A 23136-nucleotide genomic window follows, 5' to 3' on the forward strand; every position below is an offset into this window, starting at 1 on the left:
CTTATGGTGATTTTGTTCATCACCAAAAGGGAAGGTAGTTTAGTTTAATGGAAATAGCATGACCTTAGAAGTCAAGCTACTTGAATTTTTATTCCTGGCTCCTGTCACTAAGTCATATGACTTTGGTCAAGTTATTTTATCAGATCTTTCATTTAAAATGTGAGATATTTAGTCTTTAAATTTATAGATTCTTAAGTTCTCTGAAATCCCAACTTTTGGCTCTACTTCAATTTCCTTTGGCTGGAAATTTGAACGGGTTCATTAATTCATTTAACAAACATAAAATGAACACTTAGGATACACAGGGATTTTGTTGCATGTTATGAGAAAGAAAAATATAAGCCCAAAGCATCCATGTCTCAAACAGAATAGGAGGGTGGTAGTATGCTAGCTGATGTGTGGTTGACAAAGTACAGAAAACTTTGTTGATCAATTTCCAAGCATTTCATCCTTTTAACCCTGACCCTTATTTCACTCCTTAGTAACATCCTGCAAAATATCATTTCTCTTTCCCAGAGAATCCGGTCTAATTAGTGTTATCCCAGGATACTCAGTCTAGTTGTCTAGCATTGCTATACTTTGCTTGACTTTTTCCTGATAACTCGTCAAGAACAATTTCTAACTCTCTCCTTTCTACGGTGGGTGCCTACACGAGATATTTGATAAAAATGTTGGAAACAGTTCTCTGTCATGCTTCTTGATCCGGCTGGAAAGAGTATTTTATTATTATGTATAATTATGTTGTTACCTCAGCAGTCCCAAAGTTTGGCACTTGAATTAGAAATGTTTGTGATCAATTACTCAGTTGCTATGGTGATTGAGCCTGTATCTCACACTACAATATTTAACTACTTTATATGCTATTGATGTCCAATAAAGATCCTCAAAATATACACACATAATGTTAGAAATGAAGTCCAATATAGTTCCTTTATATAAATGTGCTAAAGGCTAAAACAAGTCATAGAACAAATGTGCATCGATAACAGTTCTTGTAAAAAGCAAGTTTGATGTGAAAGACCTTCTATGAGCTACTATTATCCAAGCATTATCATAGAGACTTCACTTGAATTAACTGATTTAATCTTCATAACAGCTCTTATTCCCGTTTTACAAATTAGGCAGTTTAGAGATAGAGAAATAAGAATTTTTCAAGATTACATACCTGGTAAACAAATCTAAGGTCTGAACCCAGACGTGAGACAGACCCTAGAGTTCCTGCTCTGAGTTGCTAGGTACCTCAAAGTAGCTGCAGGAATAACAATCCTTATCATAAGTTAAATTTTGTGAAATCTTCCTTAATATTTACACTGAAAATAATTGCATATTTTTAATGAGGCTTTATTTGAATTTTAAGTTTAATTTCTGCTCTTTTCTTCAAATGAACAAATCATATTGGATTTCTGACTGTTGAACTCCCCAGTCAAATGTTATTTTTCAGAAATATAATGTTTGTAGAGTTATAGAATATGTATGTTATTTATGTATATACTTACAGAAATTTAAGTTTTTTTGCTTAGGCTACTACATTCCTGTGAATAGCTTTAAAACATCCAATTACTCTATCACACAAGCACAAAAATCTATACTATAACATAAGCACAAGTCTATTACTAGGAAGTAAGCCAGACAGATAATTGTAGGTGTGTCTTTTCTCACTGAAATCAGAACTCCGCATTGAAATCTATTTCTTTTTAAAAGCTTATAAGCTGGCACATATGGATCCAATTACTTAATTGTCTGCAGAGTTGTAAGGAAGGTTACTTCTACCCATTTCAGCTGGTCTGGCAGATCTCTACATGCAAACTGAAAGATGGCTCCTTTAACTGACCCTTTGTCCTTTGGACGAAGCCAATCAGTAGCAGATATAGTTGGGGGGGCGCGGAGGAGAGAGAGAGGGAGGGAGAGAGAAAGAGAGAGAGAGAGAGAGGGGAGGGAGGCTGTGTGAGCGGGGGAGAGCGGGAGGGAGAGCCCGAGCAGCGGTTTGAGAGCCGAGCAGGGTCTTCTGAGATGTGAGTTCATCGTCTCTCCCTCGTTCTTTCTGCTCGGTTTTGTCTGTCTAGGAGGGTCTCTCGATGTTACTGCTTTCTCTCTTTTCGCCCTACTACTTTCTTTTTTTTTCTTTTTGCTTCTCGCGCGTCTGGAGAGAGAGAGAGAGAGAGAGAGAGAGAGAATGTTTATGGTAATCTAGTCATTTGAGAAGGAAAAGAATAAAATGGAAAGTCAAAGGGATAAATGGGAAGACATAAAGAGAGAAGTGTGGGGAGTGAGACAAAGCTAAGCACAGAGAGATTAAATGTTAAGGAATTTCAGTGACGTCTTTATTTGTTTACTTTTGGAAGATTTGTTTTGCGAATTTAATCACCACACAACACGATTGCTCCTGGTTAAAAGAAACATTAAACTATGTCAAGGTAAACGCATTTAAGGAAGTTGCAGAGTTGGAATTGCTATCTCATGGAAACGACTTTAAATTCTGAAAGTATTTTGCTAGGGATCTAATCACACCTCAGCATGAAAGGCAGAGGGGGTAGTTAACATATCAATGTTCCCTCCTGATGGTGGCAGAGGACAATGGAGGTCTTCCCCTTAAAACCTCACTTTAAAAATAAAATTGGCGAAGGCGACCAACCTCTTTTTGTTTTCTGCTGAATCTCTGAGTCCTTTTTAGTCTTTTTTCTTTTTTTTTAATCTAATGCCAGAGAATTTTTTTTCAATAAAATAGGGTGGAAGGAAAATTTCAAGACAGAATTCTTAAGGACATGGATTTCTTCTCCACCTTTTTGGAGACTGTATTCCTTTATTTTTAATGGTTTTTAAATGCTACCTACAGGCTAGGAATGAAGCACATAGACGTGCTAGGTGTAGCCCTGGTAAACTGTCCCTCAAGCTGTCACGAAGGTCTCTATTAGCAAGACTCTTGCTGCCCTCATTATGACCACTGTTGATTACTGAAAGGTAGGAAGTTTTTCTTCCCACATCAATGTTTTTTTTCTTCCCACCTGGTAGTGAAAGTTGATTCAGTTGCACACAGACCAAGAGCTATTGAAGTACCATATCGTATATGATACACAGATTGATAAATAAGAATGCCAACATGACATTATGGTTTAACTTCGCCTCAGGACTTAACCAGCAAATGAGCTTTCTGAGTTATATAGTTATAAGACGATGACTTTCCACAGATGTTGCATATAGCTTTTGGGTTAAATCAATATTCTTGATACTTTATCATTTGACAGGAAAGTTTAGTTCACCAATAACAAATATTTTAATAATAAAAATAGCAACCGTTTACTGAACTCATAGTATGTAATGTTAAAGAGAAGAGCATAGTCCCCTAATGGTGACACTTATGTGAAAGGCCATGATACGGAACCTGAATTTAATACCTGACCTCACTGATATTTCAACCTCTCCGGAAAAATAATCTTAATCGACCAGTCCAGAATCTTCTGAGCAACGCCAATGAAGTAATCTGACATGTAGGCTCTCTTATCCCCCAAAGAAACAAGAGGCAATCCACAGAATACAAACCCTCACCATTCCTTTCCCCGCAAAAGGAGATGTCCTGGTTTAAAAATAATCTTTTCTTGTCTTTTGTTAATAGCTCCCTTGGCGCACTCTCTGCCCATGAAAACCTCCAGTTTGCACAGCCGCTCAGAGCACCTTTCTGGTCGCTAGATGGGTCGCTGCCAGATTCACGAATTGCTTAAGAAAGACAATTAGATCTTCAAGTTTACCTGGTTGAATTTTATTTTTGAACGGTGACAAGCACTACGAGTACATCCATTGTTCTGCATTATCTATGACAACACGAGGAGGTAGAAACAATTGTTTCTCCATTTTACCTGCAGTCAAACTGAGAGCCACAGAGAGGTTGATCACTTACCTGCCTCACCCAACGTCCACATCCCTAACCACGGTGCTAACCTGCAATTTCCAGTATGGAAATTACTCCGTTTGCTGGTGTTGCTGTCAAATGTTTATATGAGTTTATTTGAGTCAAACGGAGGATATATACCCAGAAGCAAGTGCTCAACGGACTGAATTATTCTCAACACAGCCTGGTTCTGCTAAGCTGGACATGAACAAAGGATGGATAAACACCAGGAATGTCCAAATAAATGTGTCATGAGCTCAGGTAAAACAGAGAATTCCATTGGAAAGAAGAGAGGAGAGTAAAAAAAAATGACTGAAAGATTGTCTCAGCTTCAAAAATAGCATGTACTTTCACGACCATGCCACCCTGAACAAGCCCGATCACATCTGATCTGAGAAGCTAAGCAGGGGCCGGCCTGGTTAGTACTTGGATGGGAGACCACCTAGGAAGACCGGTGCTGTAGGTGTAAAAAACTAAATAAATAAATAAAAATAAAAAATGAGGGATTGTAAGCTGACAAGGTCCTTGCAATCTGTGAGGTCAACCAAGGGTTGCCGCGCCTGAAAAAAAAAAGCATGTACAGCACGAACTCACCTTAACAACAAAACAAGATACAAACAAGAAAAACTATATATCCTATGTATATGTATATATATAAAAAAGAAAAAAAAAAAAAACCAGGAAGGACATGCAGCATGGTGCCGTGGTTATTGGAGGCTATCTCTTTGTAGTGGGATTTTAAGTGTCTTTTTTTTTTTTTTTTTAATCTCAGGGAGCATGAATTGCTCGTGTAGTTAAAAACAATTTGTTGATTATCGTCAAAACTTGGGGTTTGTTATATAATTCTTTCTTCTTTTATGTCTAAAATTTCCATAACAGTTTAGAAATAATTTTGGAAAATTAAAACTAGCTCGAAACACGGACGAAAGCTCCCAATGGCTGTTGGAGCTTGTTGGGGATCAGAGTGGCTAAAGGAACGGTCTGAAATATAACTTCTAGAAAAGATGCCCTTCTTGAACAAAGATTACGTCGAATCTCAGAAGCAAAGTCATAAAAGGCGAGAGGCATTCTGGATAGATTTCCCACTGAGAAGAAAATCAAATATGGCACCAATTTCTTCCAGGTTCGTTGTGGTATGGCCCGTGTCTGTCCTCACCCTCTGCTCCTCCTTTTCCCTTCCTCTGGTCCTCTGCTTATGAAACCCAACCATTTTCTTGTCTCAGGATCTTTGCATCCGCTATTTTTCCTCTTTGGAATTCTTTTCCTCAGATTTCCACATGATGGGGTTAAGAACATGCTACCCCAGAACATGGCTCCTGAGCATACTGAATATTTTAAACTGAAGAAGTTTGAGAAAATGGCCGAAGCAGGAAGGTCGCTCTGATCTTCCCTCCTCCTGGCTCCCATGAAACAGGTCATAAAACCCTCATGTGAGAGGTGCCCTCCCTCTACCTGTAGGATAGGTGCATCCTTATCTCCTAAACCAAAGGGCCGCCAAGAAGAATCCTAACAAACAGGCCTTGCCGTTTCCACAGTTTATTACACTTATCTCATACTTTCTAACCTATCATATTTCTGCACACTGCCCACTCTTCACCAAACCTAGCCTAAAAGTACTCAGGTCTGTTTCTTTGTGACTTCATTTCTTTCAGAAGAAGACTCCTGTCTTAGGTAAAACGTATGTGAATAAATTTGTACGCTTTTTTCACATTATTCTGTCTGTTTAACTGTCTGACCCAGCCAGGGATAAGTAGAGGGTCCAGGAAAACTTCTTCCTCCTTTACAATAGCTTTTCCTTCTGTTCTCAGCCACTCCCTCTAGTTAGAGTCTCTCGTGTTGTTCTGTTTCCTTATCTTTGGAACATTTAATGCAATCTTAAGTTTTTTAATGTATTTGTTTAGTGGGTCTCTCCCCCCTAGAATGCATACGCTCTGAAAGTGGGGGCCTTATCTCTCCTGCTCCCCATTCTGCCCAAAGACTCTGGAACAGTGCCTGGGACATAGTAGGCACTCAATAAATCCTCGATCAATAGTTGAATGACTGCGTAGTCTCTGCATGAGCTCTACCTTCTGCTGTTCTGAATTCCCCCTTTCCATCAGACTTGAGTACCCAAGCTTCACTGAGAGGACTCTAGAGCTGGAGAAGGGGAATTTGAAGACTTTGTCGTCCCCGCAGAAAACCCTTCAACTTTTGCTGTGTCCGCTTATACAGAACATTGCACGATAATATCTTACCTATGTTCATAAATGCTAACCCTTGTATGTCCCAAAAGCATAACTCCGAGTAACTAAATATAAAAAGTTACATATGCATAAGAAGGAACTAATTTAGGTTTAGTTAGGCAAAAAAAAAAAAAAAAAAAAAAAAAAGTTAAAGGATAAAGAGAAGCAATATAATATATCATTTCTGCAATAAACAGCTAACTTTGAGGGCCTTTACCAGATTGGGAAAGGATATTTTTCAGAATAAATTCCATCTTTCTTATACATGGTTTTATAGCCTGACCACCCATGCTACATAGCATTTTTATAACTCAACTACATTAACTTTAGGAGAAAATGTTTATATTGTAATGTAGTTGAAAAAGATTTTTTTTTTTTTTTTTTTTTTGTAAGACCATTTAATTTGCAAGGCCTCCAGACAAACAAAGGTAAGAAGCTAAACCTCACAAGAGAGCTCTGCCTGGTCACTGTCCACACAGAACAGATAATACAGCCCAGGGCTGACTCATTGTAAGCTGAAGACCTATCTGGAGGATCACAGAATGCCAGACAGAGGGAGCCATTCAAATATCCTGTCTACTCTCTTTGTTTTCCGAGACTCAGAAAACATCCTCCCACTGATAAAGGTCACCTCTGAATTAATGACTAGCAGGTTTAATTTATGCAAATTTATAAAGCTTCAGTCTATGTGCATTACACGTTAGATTCATAGTACCCATTTCAGGAAGTTTTGTAAAAAACCCTGAGAAGCTAAAACACCTTGGTCTGAAAAAATCAATTACTTTGGTTTAAAAACTGTGTCTGGGTTTTCAGATAACATATTACAGAAGGGGTATTGAAAAGGCCTTTATATATTATTTTTATTTCCTCTGAAATTTTAGGGTTTAAACGCAAGAAAATATTTTAATTTAATTATTATTTTATCAATTAGAAAAATTATCTGTATTATTCTCCATGAAGATTGCTTGACAAAGTGAAGAGACAAATATAGAATGCATGATAGTAACGTGCCTTACTAGTTTGGCACTACTGCCCCCCAACCAATGACATCTGAGCCTCTTTCTTTTTGATTTGGGTATTTTAAACCATAGGTCTTTTTTGCACCTACCTCATACTTAAAGCTCATAGAGTATAGAAGTCAAGGAAGAAGAAGAAGACGAAGAAAAAAAAAAAAAGAATCATAATCCTACACACTTAGAGGCAGCTACTAATAACATTTTGGAGTATTCTTTTCTTTCTTTAAAAATATTTTCCCCTATTCTTCTCATTTTCATGTCGTCCCTTGCTTTCTCCTGAAAAATGTCACTCTACACATTCGATGATTGAGTTGTTCTTCTTGCTGTTTGTACTTTAATGCCAGGCATGAGAGTGCTAGTCTGGCTAACTTTAGTCCTGTCATGAATAAATAGACTGAGATTTTTTTTTTTTATGATATCGCAGTTTGTAAAATAAATATTCTGCTATGAAATTGTATTACTCTAAATTTGGATAATATTTCATGTTCACTTCTAAAAAGGAGAAACAAAAATGTAGAAAAGGAAAGGAACTAACAGGAAAGATTCTGTCCAATTGATGGAGTTCCTTTGGGAAGAAATTAGAAAAGGGCAGTTAGTGGTTTCTGGCCAATTCAAACTTGCATTCAATAGAAGACCAGCATTCGATTTTTCACTAGTTTTCACTTGCACGTAAAAGTAAAATCGTGAATTAAACCTTAAGTCATGGAACAAGAGTCTACCAGACTGGCTTCAATGCCGCATATACTGCTCAATTGCAAAACCGTTTTTATTTTTCTTGGTTCTAACATATTCTAAGATAAATGTAAGTGCCTTTCAGCGTAGTTGGTGTTAGTTTCACTCCTGTTAAAAGAAAAACTTTCGCCCTGATCTTATCAGAATAGGCTGACTATATAGTGATGAAGGACAAGTCAAGAGTACTTAGTGTGTGTGTGTGTGTGTGTGTGTGTGTGTGTGAGAGAGAGAGATTTGGACTTAACTGAACAGTAAGCCTCCTTCTTTAACCAGCACTCTTCCCAGCCATTTGCTTTGATGAAATTTACATATGAAAAATTAACTTGTAACTTAGAGAAATTTTAAATTATACGGTGCTTATCATTTTTTTAGGATGAATATAGATCTCTAGAGATGCAAGAAGAAAAGAATTAAATATTATTTCTATTATTTTAGGGAACAGAGAGGAGGCATATGCAGAAGGGAAGCTTTTTATTAATCTCTCAGGTAGCGCCTCACCCTAGGGAATGTTAAAGTTACAAAGATCTAGCTTTCAAAGTGTTTTTATACTGATGTCCTTATTACTTTTTTTAGTTTTTTCATAGGTTGAACTTAAACATATAGATCTATAATTTCTCTTTTAAAAATCTCTTCCAGTAAGTGAAAGTGAGTAAAGCATTTGAAATAGACTTGGCTATTGTCATGAAATAGCCAACAAACATTGACTTTAAAAAACAACACAACAAATAACTTCATACCTCTCAACCGTCTAAAATGCTTATTCAGGCTACCTGCAGTATTTTATTATCAGGTACTTTGAAGATGCTCGGCTCATAAAGACATTAGCATTTCATGATTTAGAACAATCCAAATAAATTTAACCCTCTGTCTGTGGTTTTATTTCCAAAACTTTTCCATTTTATCAAATGGGCCATAACTATCAATCTAGAAGTACCTAGTTGTCCAATGGTAGTAGTCAGACTAGAGAATAGAAAGGAATCGCCTTTGCTTTTGCCTACAATAAGGCCTTTTGACTCTCTCTGCCACCAAATTGAATTATCCTTGTCAGGGAAGACATCTATGCCCCATAAATACTCTTTAAAAAGCAGCACCCTTCAGCTTGGGAATGTGGATAGTAATACATATTATGATTTTCTCCCAAAAGGCTGATGCCTGTACCTTTCTATCCCCTCTTTGTACAGTACATATTTTGATTCTCGCTACTAAGTCATGAAGCATTAACAGTGTAATTTGTAGTGAGAAGTCGGATATTTATTTATTTTTCCAGTGGAAATCAAGTCAGGGGAGGGCACTGAAGAGTCTTCGGCTCCTCCAAACAATCGGTGGTTCCAGTTGCACACAACATTCACTCAGCTGCTGGGATGTACGTGCATGTAGCATAGAAAATGCTTTATTGATGTCAGTTACAGTGACATCTTGTATGTACGGCAGGGGACATCATCCGCATTTTTCACACGGGAATGGAATTTGCCTTTTGAAAAGAATGTGGATAACATCTTCTCACGCATTTCTTTTCGATTCCCCGCTCTCTTTCACTTATTGTAATTTTTAGATATCCCAAATTATTTCAATAAAGGCCATATAATATAGTAGTTAAAAGCCCTATAACCTGGTATCAGAAAGATTGAGTGCCAAACTTAGCTCTACCACATGGTAACTGTGGGGTTCTAAATTTCTTCTCTGGAAGCAGGAATAAAGTCTAATAGGAACGGGTGAGGAATAAAGTAGCCCGCAGGTACAGCACCCAGCGTAGGGCTTGGTGAGTGAAATGCCAGCTTTTACTATTAACTAACGACGGTCTTACTGTATTTTAAATGACATTCCAGTGGCCGGCGGATGATATAGCCGGTGTGAACACAATCTCGCAAGACGTCCGGTTTCTTTAATTCTTGATGGCACAACCCATTGGTCCCGTTCCCTGCTGCTTGCTTCACGTGTCCTAGTACGGCATGTGTGACGGAACAGAAAACGCAACGATCAGAGGAAGGAACAAAACAAAGACATTCTTTATCCTGTGTCCGAAGCTAGGGAGACAAGGCATCTCACACCGAATTGAATAAAGTTAAGCTTCTCATGGTTCCTGAGGTCTTTAGCCATCTTAGCACTGGGACTGCAAATAGCAAATGATTATCTTTGCAGAGGCCTGACTTAAGTCGTTTACCAGGGATGCAGTGTGCCGGAGCCTAGTGAGATTTAGCAGTATGACTTCTGTTTCCTCAATCCCCTGCTCCCTGAAACACTCAGGCTCTTCCCATAGTGGTGGATGCTGATGTCTGCCTTCTCCCCTTAGCAGGAATTTCAACCACAGCAAGCAGCGTCCTCAGCAACTACATTTCCTTCAGCGCCTCTCTTTCAGATTGGTGCCCTCCCTAGAGGTGGATGGCGCCCAGGGTAGAAGAATCCAGAACCTTGCCACTTATGAAAAGAAAGAATCTAACGAGTCATAGTGGAAGGAGTGGTACATTAAAAAAATATTTTGGTAATAGTTTCAGTTCCGTCACTCGCCTGCTTAGACAGACCTGGCATGTTTTCCTGTATGACCTCAAGAAAGTCATAAAATCTCTTTAAACTTCACTTTTATTACCTATCCATATTCTCTTGAAGGATCATCGTGAAGTACTGAAAAATGAGAAAAATGATTTAACAGAATTCTGTAGCATATATATATTTATATATCTATATTTTTATGTATCTATGTCTATATCTATATCTATATCATCTATATCTAAATATATTACATGGTCATATATCGAAACAATTTACACAAAGGAATCCCATAAACTTGAAATAACCATAAATGTTAGCTGATACTTTTGTTATTGTATGCTTTTCTCTTTTTCATGAATCAGTAAGATGTGGAGAAGTAACATCTGTTTATTGGAATAGAATTCAAGTCTTAAATGCAAAGAAGGAGCGTGGCCGAGCGTAGGGGGACGCACCCACCTACGCCACCCGGATTTTAGCGTGTGGGGCTGGCTGTATTGGGCTTTCATGAACGCCTGGGTGGATGGATGCAAGATCATTGCGGATGCTCGCTTTCTTCTCTGCTGACACAGCCACAGTTCCTAGTTCCAAGGAATTGCTGATGACATAAATTCCAGGGCACAAAAACCACACTTTTCATAATAGGTTTCAGGTCCGTAACTGGTAATAATTTTAAACTGCCCGCATTCGTGGGTAAAGGGAGACGCTCCTGCTTTTCATTAAATTTCAGCAAACAGGTGCTGAGCTCTGTAGTCTTTAATGTCTTCCAGCCTCTGCTAAGTCATATTTAAAAGTAAAACACTTGAATTCCTCCCGAGTTTTTACAGTCACATTAGTAAGAGAGTTCAAATGAGTCCACATTTATAAGCCCTATTTTGTATCATTTGATTAAGATTTCAATAACAAGATTCTCCCTGCAGAGTATTGAGTAGAGATAAATGGTTGGGAAAAAATACAAATTTGTCTTCATTACATATGCAGTTGCACAAGAGTTCTGGGAACATCATGCCTTCTTTTTTTGACTGCATCAGGATGTACTGTAAAAAGGCTGCTCTGCTAGCGAATTTTTGAAGCAGGATTAATTTGTGCCTAGGAGATAGGAGGTAATTACAAGACAAATGACTCGCACATCCGGTAGATTCACGAGGGTTAAACTAAATATTCCAAGCTGTTATTTGGTCTGTTTACTCACGTTTATATGAGGCTAACAACTTCCACAATTGCCTTTCAGGCAATTGTTCCCAAGTGTCTTCTGTTTAGCTGTTGTTCTCATTTGAATTACTTTATGAGGATTATTTAGAATAGAGAGACCCGGGGGTGATCAAGGGTGACGTGTGCTTCTCGCAGCCTAAGGAAAATGCTCAAGTTCTATTTTTTTTTTTTTTTTTTTACTGCAGCTGAAGTGTGACGATCTCTGTGGGCAAAAGTAAAATCTTCAGATTTTTATTTAGATTTCTATAGCTTCTCAAAGGCCAGAAATTTTATAGGAATGAAAAACAGTCACTGGAAGATCGCCTTTGACGTTGAAGACTAACAGGTTTATGTATTTATTTATAGAATGTTAATGAGACAACTCAAAGCTGCTCTGCACTGGAGCATAGGTGATATTTGAGGTGGTGATGATGCTTGTGGACATGCACGAGAATGTCGAAGTTCTTAGAAAATGCATGTAGATGTGGACGGAAATGGTGTCTGCAACGTATTTTGAAAATTTTCAGCAAAAATATGTAGAGATAAAGGAAATGTGATGAATTGTTAAAATACGGTTGCATACTTGCCAAGTAAATTTTCCTAATAAAATGTCAAAAATAATCTACTATTCATAATCAAAAATGCTAAGTTAAGACTCAACTGATAGACTTCTGAAATATATATTTAACATATATGCTAAATATATGTTATCAATAGGATTATTATCTTTAAAATAGAAATCACTCTTGTGAATCTATGAGAACAAAGATGAACATATAATAACAAATAGGCATAGGAACAGTCGAGTCACAAAAGGGAAAACAGAAATGCAATAAATATATAGAAACTGTGTATTTGTATAATTGCATATTGATCTCATTATCAATAAAAATATAATTTAAAGCAGATAAAAATAATAATAACTATGAGATGGTAACTCCGAGTCAGGCATATTTGAGTCTTTTCACTATTAACTCTGACATAAGTCCTATAATGTGGGAATTTTATTATCTCCATTTTACAGAAAAAGGAGCTGAGCTCACTGAGGTTTAAAGGACTTTGCCCAAAACCACTCAGGGTAAGACATAGTGAATATTTGTCATAATGAATTTTTAAAATTTTATTGTGATGAGAACATTAAACATGAGATTTACCTTCTTAACAGATTTTTAAGTGTGCAGTATAGTATTGTGATCTACATGCACAGTGTTCAACTATTTTATACCCGTAGATTTGCAACTCCGCATTTCCCCTCCCTCCAGCCCCTGACAACCACAATTCTTTTCTTTGCTTTCATGAGCCCAGACTATTTGACTATTTTAAAGGCCTCATGTAGGTGGAATCATGCAGTATTTGTCCTTGTGTGACTGATTTATTTCATTTTGCATGGTGTCCTCAAAGTTCTTCATATTGTCACACACGGAAGATTTTCCTTTTTTTAAAAGCTAAAAATATTTCATTGTATGTATACACTACATTTTCTTTATTAATTCATCTGTCAATGGACATTTAGGTTGCTTCCCCATCTTAGCTATTGTACATAATGTTGCAATGAACAAGGAAATGGATATGTCTCTTCCTGATAATTTTTTTTAAAGACAGCACCTAAAATCATGATCCTGTAGACTAAAGACTGTGTGGTCCAGAGGTTACTTAGCACAGTACGAGCGATCGTATTTGATGCTGCACTCTTTCTCAACTCAGCTATTCATTTTTTTTAGACATGACAATTAAAAGGTCATCATTTGGAGGATCCATGAAGGTGCGCATGTGTTTGTGCGTTTGTATACAAGTAAAAAAAACACCATGCTAGAGAGAGAGCCAATGATAGCAAATAATATTTAATTATTTCTAAAGACAAGGACCGGAGACATAGGAACAGTCTTATTTCAGATTTGACTCTTTCTACTATGTGTTTATATTAGAGCTATAAAAGGAAATGAAAGGCAAAATTGGCATAAATAAGTTTTACTACCCTACCCGACCCCATTCTGCCCTTAGGTTCACCAGACTGTGAAATTTCTTGAACAGGTATTTTGTCTTATTACTCTTGGTATCTATCCAATTTCAGTGACTGACACATAGTTGCTCAGAAAATATTTGCTAAATAAATAAATTAACTTGTTTAAATTGCTTTTTTCATTTTGTTTTATAAAGTAAGAAAATTTATATATTTTTATTTATTCAACACATTTATTAAGTTCCTACTATGTTTTAGGTACTTCTCTAGATCCTGGCATCAGAATCAATGATGACCAAAGACAAACATGGATTAGCAATGTTCTATCTACTCGGGGCCCATAAATTCCAAGAATATGGGGTAGGTTAACTATTTCATGTGGTAAATCATTAGACTTGATAAAAACTCATAGCTGGAAGGATGTTTAGGTATAATATGATCTAATGGTCTTATTTTATAGATAAGATAATGGAAGGCAAGAACGTTTAAATGATTTGTCCCAGATCACACAGCCAGCTCGTATGAAAGCTGCGAACTCTCTCCCCAGGGCTTACCCATTATCATTTTTGCCATGGTTTAGCTGCCAAGTAGATACATTCATGTAATTAAAGACAAGCATTTGAATGTTGGACAGTCCTTTAAAAAAAAATGAATTGCTGTGAATTGTTTACACGATTGAATTTAATACTACCTTCAACTTCCAGGCACACATGGTCATCTGCTCTTTGCAATTTGTCAGTCAGTATATAGTATTTACGATACTATCTTCAACTGGGGGATGAAAGGGCTTTTTACCTTCAGAGTCTTTCAGAAACGCTGATTAAAAAAAAAAATTAATCTGTTACAGCAAAGGTAAATAAACTTCAGACCGTGGGCCAAATCTGGCCTGATGATTACTTTTATACAATCCACGAACAAAGAATGGTTTTTACATTTTTAAGTATTTGGAAAAAAAATTAAAAGAACAATCTTATTTTGCGACCTGTGAAAATGAAATTCGAATTTTGGTGATCATTAATACAATTTTATCAGAATATGGCCATGCTTATTCATGGAAGGAAGAGCTATGGCTGCTTTCGCAACACAACAGCAGAATTGAATGTTGCAACAGAAATCCTATGGCCCGTTAAGCTTAAAATATTTACTGTCTGGCCCTTTATGGAAAAAGTTTACTCACAACTGCATTATAGCAACAAATATCATGCTGTACTTCCTTTTCACTCCCAAACTTGACAGACATTTAGATAGCTATTTAATAGGAGCCGATGATTTTAATATTTTTGAGGACCACACTAAAGCTTTATCATTAAATTGCAAATAACCCAAAATGGGTTTAGATTTTTTCTTCCTTTCTCTTCTTTCTTAATACTGTGTTAACGTCTGTATATTCCCTCAAAAAAAAAAAAAAAAAAAAAAGCTTACAAGTGATGCTTACATCTTGCAGACATAAAAAACTTTCATTTGACCAACAGAAGGCTTGTATTGACATAATTTATAATGGGACAGCCAAGAATAGTCTCCTCATGGGATCTGACTACATTGTCTTCAAGGGAGGAAGTGTTTTACAATGGTTACTGTTTTTTCAGCTTCTTATACTCTGTCCAGAGAGTTAAAACTAAATATTGTACATCAATTTGAAAGCTTAGGGTTCTTGGAGAGGGACGTTCTGGGCTGATAATAGAAACAGTCAAGAAACAGTTTCTTGTTTTACTTTAGGAGACTTCTTGAATTATTAAAACACATTATATAACAACCCCACTAAAGTTTACTAACAATACAGTGAAAAGAAATACTCAAAACGAATATACACATGGAAGCATTTAGTCTCATTAGAAGTTGAATAAATGTAATGTAAAACAGTGATAAAATACCAATTTTTCTATAACAAATTACAAAGAAAAATGGTTACACTTTCTAATACTGACCATCGTGTAGGGACATAATGAATGTTGATATTCTTTTGTGAGACAACTTTGTAGACACTCAAAGGATTAGCAAAAAGATGTAAAATGCCATCCAAAGAATTAACTTGAACACTGCAGGATTTGGTGCCTAATAAGAAGTACCAAATATTGAACAGTAGGGGCCAATTCACATTCTAAAATAAATTCCATCTTAGCTAGCTGTTGTTATCTGAAGCACAAACTTAACATGCCATTCCTCTGCTTAAAATCCTTTGAAAGTTCCCCATAATCTGAGTAAAAGCCAGCCTCGCACAGGAGGATTTAAGGCTCTGTCATCCTGGCCTGGACCTTTCTGTTACTTACTTCCTGCCATTCCACCTTCATAACCCTCTCTTACCCTCACCCACTTAAATTTATCCCTCTAGTAGTTGGCCCTCAATCTCTTCTGGATCATCAATTCCCTCTCACACCTCACTTTTCTGAATCATTTGCAAATACCATACTTTCTACCATCTTAAAAAAAAAATGTTACTCAGGCATTCGAAATTGCAGGTGTTCATTTCGCAATTCTCTTTTAATTTATATTTACATTTTTCCACAATAAAAAACACACACACACACACACACAAGAGTGGGTTGAAGAGAAAACGGGAGGAGAGAAACTGGAGGCAGATCAGCAAAATAATATGAGGCTCTTTGAAAAGTTTGTATTAGAGAGAAAACTTTAGTGAACTTTATTCCAGATTTTATGTTAGGCGAAATGACATGTATTTTAAAAATAATAATATTCTTTTAAAATCTTGTATTTATTTAATAGATTATAGCTGTGCCTTTTCATGTTCAATAAATTATAAGCAAAATAATCATTTTTAAAGCTCTATAGCATTCCATCATTTTCGTTTCACGATTTATTCAAATCGTCATCTCTACATTGTATGTTTCCAATTTTAATGCTCATAAACAATACTGTAATGATTATTTTTATAAAGCATCTTTCTGAACATGTACTGTGTTTTTTTCAAGATAAATTTCCAAAAGTGGAATTTTTAGCATTGCATATTTTTAAAGCTACAAAGTAATGTTTTTTTTTTCAAAACGATTTCATTTATAGGTGGTAGCTAGCTGGCAACAGAAGTATTCTTTCTTTGAGGAAGGAAAATCTAATTTTACTGAGGCAGAGGTAGCTGGATCTCAGCTGAAAGATCTAAGATGAGTGTGCTTCACATTTAGAAAATACTAAAAGAAAGACATACTTACATTTCTGAGGAAAATAAAGTTATCATGGAACCCATTCATTCCTCTAACTTAAATTCTTAAATGACTCTCAATTCTGAAATTGTGAGAATGGACCATAATACTGCCTATATATAGATATATATCTGACTATTTATCCAATCTTTTCATGGTGGAGAGACAAGCCTAGTAAACGAAACTCTGCCAGGGTTTATACAGATAGTTATTTCCACCTGTTTTCAGAGAAAGCTCTTGAAATGCTGAAATGTGGAATGTCGAACTAGGCCCAAGCATTGATTAGCATAGTTTGAATGATAATAAAAGTTAAAAAAACAAAAACAAAAACAAACCAGTCAACAGTAAATCTGACTGTTTTACTTTCACCACTGCAATTCACAGTGCCTCAGTAACATTTTAAAAATGGGACAGCTTCCTTATTTAGTATAAAATTTTACTATAAGGGAGGTAAGAATTGGTACGTCTTGATTCTGTATAACCTAAATTGCTTTGATTTTGAACTAATTCCTTTAATTTAGGGTATGATGTGAGTTTCAGATCCTTAGGATGAATAGATTCTGGATTCACTCTGGGATTTAGGTAAAAGGCTCAGTGAAGTCTTGAGAGTTCAGTTTAATATGAGCTGAGGAGTTGCTCTGATATACTGGAGAATGCTTTTTGTAGGGGAATGGTGAGCTGTTTTCTAGATTAGATATTATTGGGATCCAGCCAACCTTTTTTATGGTTGGATAAGAAAATGAATGGCTGTTGTGATAAATAGTGGATCACAGTGGATCTGTTTTCTTATCATTGGAAGTTTCTGATGGTTCTAATGAGAACTAAGCTATAACTTTTCACATAATTATAGAACTGGTAAGTATTTTGGAGTTATTAATCTCTTTTTTCACCCAGTGGGAGAATTTCTTTAGCAATATCCTAGAGAGATGGTCATCCTCAACAATTTTCATGAGAATCAGTTAATTAATTTCTGAAGAAGCCTATTGAAAAGACTTCATTTTTAAAATATATTTTTATTTGAAAATTTTAATTTCTAATAAAATTGTTTTCTAAGATGAAAATGAATTATACCTTTCTGAAATAACAAACTTTTTTTTTTATTTTTGAAGTTTGTGACATTCTAGAATAAGTCTAGTTCTTCTTTTGAAATCGTGTTTTATGAAAAATACCTTTAAGTATTTGGAGAACTGTATGCCTCTCCCTGAGCCTTTTCATCTCCAGCCCAGGCATCTCTAGTTTTTTCAAGAAATGTGTATATAATGTGATCTGGATATATATCCTTTTCCTTTGCCATTCTGAGGGGCTCAGTTATAATTGAAATACAGTATTATAATAGTTTCAGGTGTGCAACATAATGATTCAGCATCTAAAAACCTTACAGTTTCATCACCACAGTAAATCTAGTAACTTCCTATCACTGTACAGAGTTATTACAATATTATTGACTCTATTCCCTATACTATACATTACAACTGGAAATTTATACTTCTTAATACCCTTCCCCTTTTCAGTCACTCCTCTACCCCCTTGCCTCTGGCAATTATAAGTTCTTTTTGTTTTATTTCTTCATTTGTTCTGTTTGGTTTTTTGTTTTGCTTTGTTTTTTGATTCCACATATTAGTGAAATCATAAGGTATAATTCTTTCTCTGACTTGTTTCACAACATAATATTCTCCAGGTCCATCCATGTTGTCACAAATGGCAAGATTTTATTCTTTTCTTTTTTGGGGGGGCTGAGTAATATTCCATTGTGTATATGTACCACATCTTTTTTATCCATTCATCTATTAGTGGACACTTATGGTTGCTTCCATATCTTGGCCATAGTCAACAATGCTTCAATGAACACGGGGATGCATATATCTTTTATTACTTTTGTTTTCTTTGGGTAAATACCCAGAAGTGGAATTCCTGAGTGGTACGGTAGTTCTATTTTTTATTTTTTGAGGTCTCTCCGTACTGTTTTCCATAGTGGCTGCACCAGTTTACAATCCCACCAACAGTGCACAAGGTCGGTTCCCACATCCTCACCGACACCTGTTATTTGTCGTCTTTTTGATAATAGCCATACTTTCAGGTGTGAGATGACATCTCAATGTGGTTTTGATGTGCATTTACCCAATGATCAGTGATTTTGAGCATCTTTTCATGCGTACGTTCCTGTATCTTGTTATAAGTAAATGTCAAAACCAGAGCACGAGGCTTTCACAATAGATATGACCTATTTTAGGACCATATCGTTAAAAACCAAAATCAAATTAAGTAAATTTTAAATATATTTTTGGCAAGAGATGTTATAGTTAGAAGGCAGCAGGAACAAGGGAGTTATAACAGGCAGAAAAGCTGATTGGTTATTGCAAGGCTACTTTCCTTATAGGGGATGGCTGGTGGGGGGGTGGGGAGTGAGGGAAGGGGGGGTGGGGGGCGAGTCTATCAGGCCGGTTATCTAAGTAATGCTGATTACTCAATTCCTGATTGACTGGTTTAAGAATCCAGTCCTGGGAGGGCCGAAACTATAATTAAGTCTCAGTTTGGTGATGTGGGCTTAGAATAAATGACTCAGTTTTAGATCTGTCGTTCTTTAACAATATTGAATATTTGTTGCTGTTGTGTACATGTGTCCGTGCGTGCTATTTATTAGTATTTAATAGAGCCAAGTACTGATTTTTGTCTTGCTAATTTTGGTAACAAGTCAATGTCTCTGTTTTTTTCTGTTTGGCGAAAGGCAAAGATGCAGTTGATAAAAAAGTTTTTTTTTTTTCTCTGATTAAATAAATAATAAATGTGGTCAATGTTAAAATGTTATAGATATGTTGGTTTAGTAAATGGTTTAGTATCGGAAATCTCCTTTCTTCTCACATACTAATGTAAACAATTGGTAAATATATCGCAGATATTTTTCTCTTATGTATTTGTAGTCCGTGCACATATGGGAAGAAAGCTTATTAAGAGCTTTGGTTCTGAAGTCTAAGTGTCTAAATTCTGACTTCTCTCGCTCACTAGTTGATGCTCTGTTTCCTCTTTTCTAAAGTGATAATGCTATACCTACCTTGTCAAGAAATTGTGAATATTTAATGAGCTGATACAAATGATTCTCTGTACACATGGCATTTTATTAAGTTTTCGTTTAAAGTTAACCACTTTTTATGTTTGTATAATATGCATTTTATATATCAATTTTATAGACATGCGAGAGAACTTTATTTTTTCTTATTTAAGAATATCCAGCCTGAAAATTTTTTATATTAATATGTTTCCATCACATGTTTTCAAGGGTTGTGTCAACATAAGAAATGTACGAACCTGCAGAGAATTTTTATGAATTTTTTTGAGCCGAACTGATAACAGTTGCTGGGAAGTGAAATCTCAACATACTGAGAAGGTTTTCTCAACAATGGCAGTTCTGCAGCTTATTTTATATGTTAGAGTAAAAATAAGATATGTAAGGAGGGCTGCACAAAATCCATCAGTGGTAGATTAAGGAGGAGAGAGAAAGCAAAGTGGGGTTGGCAGATGGGTGGGAATCGCTGGGATTGGATAAAAAACAAGATGAAAAGGCACATACTTGTTCTACATTGGTGAATACAGGGTTGTTAATAATTAATATGGACAGCACATAGACATGGTATGTGGGGAACAAGATAACAATGAGGGCTTCTGTGGTCCCCTGCTCCGCTGCCCAAGATTGTGCCTTGAGGGATCTGGAAAAGAAGATTACTCTGACATTTCAAAGATATGTTATCTTAGAAGCAAAAAGACAATAAACAGGCTCACTGAAGGTAAAGATTGACTGTCGTCAAGGAAGCTACAGAACTAGGAGGAGACAGCCAACCATGACCAGCTTTTAGGGATTGCTATGTTCAGATCAACCTCTATGGTTACTTTTGGTCTCTGAATTTGTGAGGTCCGCCATGCAGGCCCCCCCCCCCAAGCTTGTCAGGTTTGGTATGTGCCCCTTTTTTGCCCACAGTTGCAATAGTGTAGGTAGTAGTATAATATTACATAGATGTACCTTCATTTATTAAGCAGCGCTCATCTGGTGGACATTAATCGTAGTCTCAGTGATGTGCTGGATGTTGCTTACACCAACTCCAAAGAGCTTGACTGTCACATCTCTTCCCAACTCTGCTCAGCTAACATTGTGTTGGTAGCTGGAAATCAGCCATGCGTGGTGGTATGTATGCCGTGGAAATTGACAGACGCTACATGAGGATGTTAAGGGTGGAAAATTTTCAAATGGCCAACTTCTGCTTCCATTGTTTAATGTTAAACAGGGTGTAGTTCTAGGAGATATTCTGTGCAAAAATATGCTAATGTTAAGGGTGTAGTTATCCTGTGTAAAGGTGTGTTAATGGCCAGCCTCTGCTTCTGTAAACCTGCTTGCTTGCTAGAGGGGATTTGGGGGCTGGAGGCTCGGGGCTGATCTCTTCTAATCCTGCCTGGTAGAGAGTCAGTTGCTGGCAGCTGGCTAATTGGCTCCGTAGGTCTTAGATTTGATAGCATCGCAACAAGGACTCACCTTCCTTACCCTCACCCACACACACATCATTTACTGAAACTACATGTAGTTCTCAATTTGTTGTTATAACATGTAATTCACATTCCGAACCATTTATTTGCACATTGATGAAGGTGTTTAAAAAAAAAAATCCTTGAGCGAAGAAAGGAAAACAAAAACCACTCAAAACCAAAACAAACAATCCACATAAAACATTTTCATTTCTTCCTTCTAATAGTAACTTCCTTCCCCCAACCGGATATGAAGCAGAAACTGAGGGAAAATGGTTTGATTTCTTATAGGGCATTCTTTTCTTCCCTTGCTGGATCTCACCAGTGCTGGTTCTCGTTTCGAAAAATTATGATAACTTGGTTTTAATATTGACATTACTTTCAAAGAATGTATGGCATCTATGCACAGAACCGTGTGATAGAAATCTTTTGGCTTGAGAAGTAACTATTTAATGTTCGCTGAGCAGATAGGGGAAGATGCTTTTCCAGACAACTTCCTTCAGTTCTTTCCTGGTGAAAGGAGATGTAAATTTGAACCTTACTAAATTCCATTCCTATTCTTATTGTAATGAAAAGTTGCTAATCACATCACAAAAACAAACTTCTTTTAACTTATTCTCCTAACACAAAGTGGGCTTGTAAAACGCAGATTAGCTCTAAAATGTACATAGAGTTATACAATGGAGGAAATCTATCAAGGAAACATCAGGAGGGCTAATAAAAGATGAACAAAAAAGCGAGTAAACTAATCCCCTGAGCTCATTGTTGTCACATCTCCCATCCTTTGACCGCTTTCTAAGGAAGATATTGTAAAAGCAGTATGGAACCGAATGAGAAACAAATGGCTAGCTCTGCTGAAAGGTTTTGTGTTATTCGTACATGCCCTACTTATTTTGAAAAACTCAAATAATTTATTTGACAGTTTTAGATAGGGCTGTCCCTGAGGGGTAACAAGAAAGAAGAAAAGTTAGAATCTAGATCTGGTGGAAGGCTGGCCGAATAAATAGCAAATAGCCGTAAGGGAAAGGGGACCTGGAAGGAATACAATACATTTAAACCTCATTTCGTATGAGAGCTGCATAGTAGTTGATTTAGTTACAACCTAAAGCACACAGCAGCATTTTTAGTCGATAGCAAAATTCCAAATTTCAGAGAACAAAAATATGAACACGACTGTGAGTATACAGTCTTATTTTAAGAAAATATTCGAGGGGCGAGAGGGAAGAAATAGAAGGAAAAAAGTAACTTCACTGAATATTTCTTAACCTCATAGAATATTTGCTACAAGAAATATGCAAAACGTTTAACTGAGAAGGTAAGACCTCCCTGTTTTTCTCGTTTTTATATTGAAATTAGTGTGATTTTTTTGTTCTCATAAGGCAAAAATGACAGACTTTGCTAAAAATTTATGATCTCTGCTTTTAATTGTTTAGAGAGCAAAAAAGTAGTTAGAGTGTATTTACTCTGGGCTGAGATGACGAGGTATTGGATAAAATAGGATAAAAGGGTATTGCTAGAAAGGTTGAAGAGACTGGAAAATTTTTAAACCTTAAAATTGTATTTCTCTCTAGGCAATGCTAATTAGGACTTGGCTTTACATAGATTTGGGGTGGGGGTGGGGAGGAATGTGGGCCTGGAATACAAGTTACAACTTGAAATGACCAAAGCATTTTTTGTTTGCATTTGTAACTTTTCAGACTTCTTTTGGTTCCAGTCCATGAAGTCTCATCCCCATGACCCTTTAGCAAGCTGAGTGACTTCCAACAGAACTCGGCCATGGGTGATGTTTAATTAAGCAGAGGGATATACATTCGTAGGGTTGTAGGATTCTGACCAAAGATCTATTATCGGTATCTAATTCTTGTGTAAATAAATAAAAAAGAGTGCTCTGGCCCATTAATTCAGCCATTGGCCATAGCTTGATTCTGTAAGACATACTTCATAATTTCCAGGGTATATGTTGGGAATAAGGCAATTCTTACTAAAT

Source organism: Rousettus aegyptiacus, unplaced genomic scaffold (assembly GCF_014176215.1).
Source record: "Rousettus aegyptiacus isolate mRouAeg1 unplaced genomic scaffold, mRouAeg1.p scaffold_m13_p_16, whole genome shotgun sequence".
Lineage (NCBI taxonomy): Eukaryota > Metazoa > Chordata > Mammalia > Chiroptera > Pteropodidae > Rousettus > Rousettus aegyptiacus.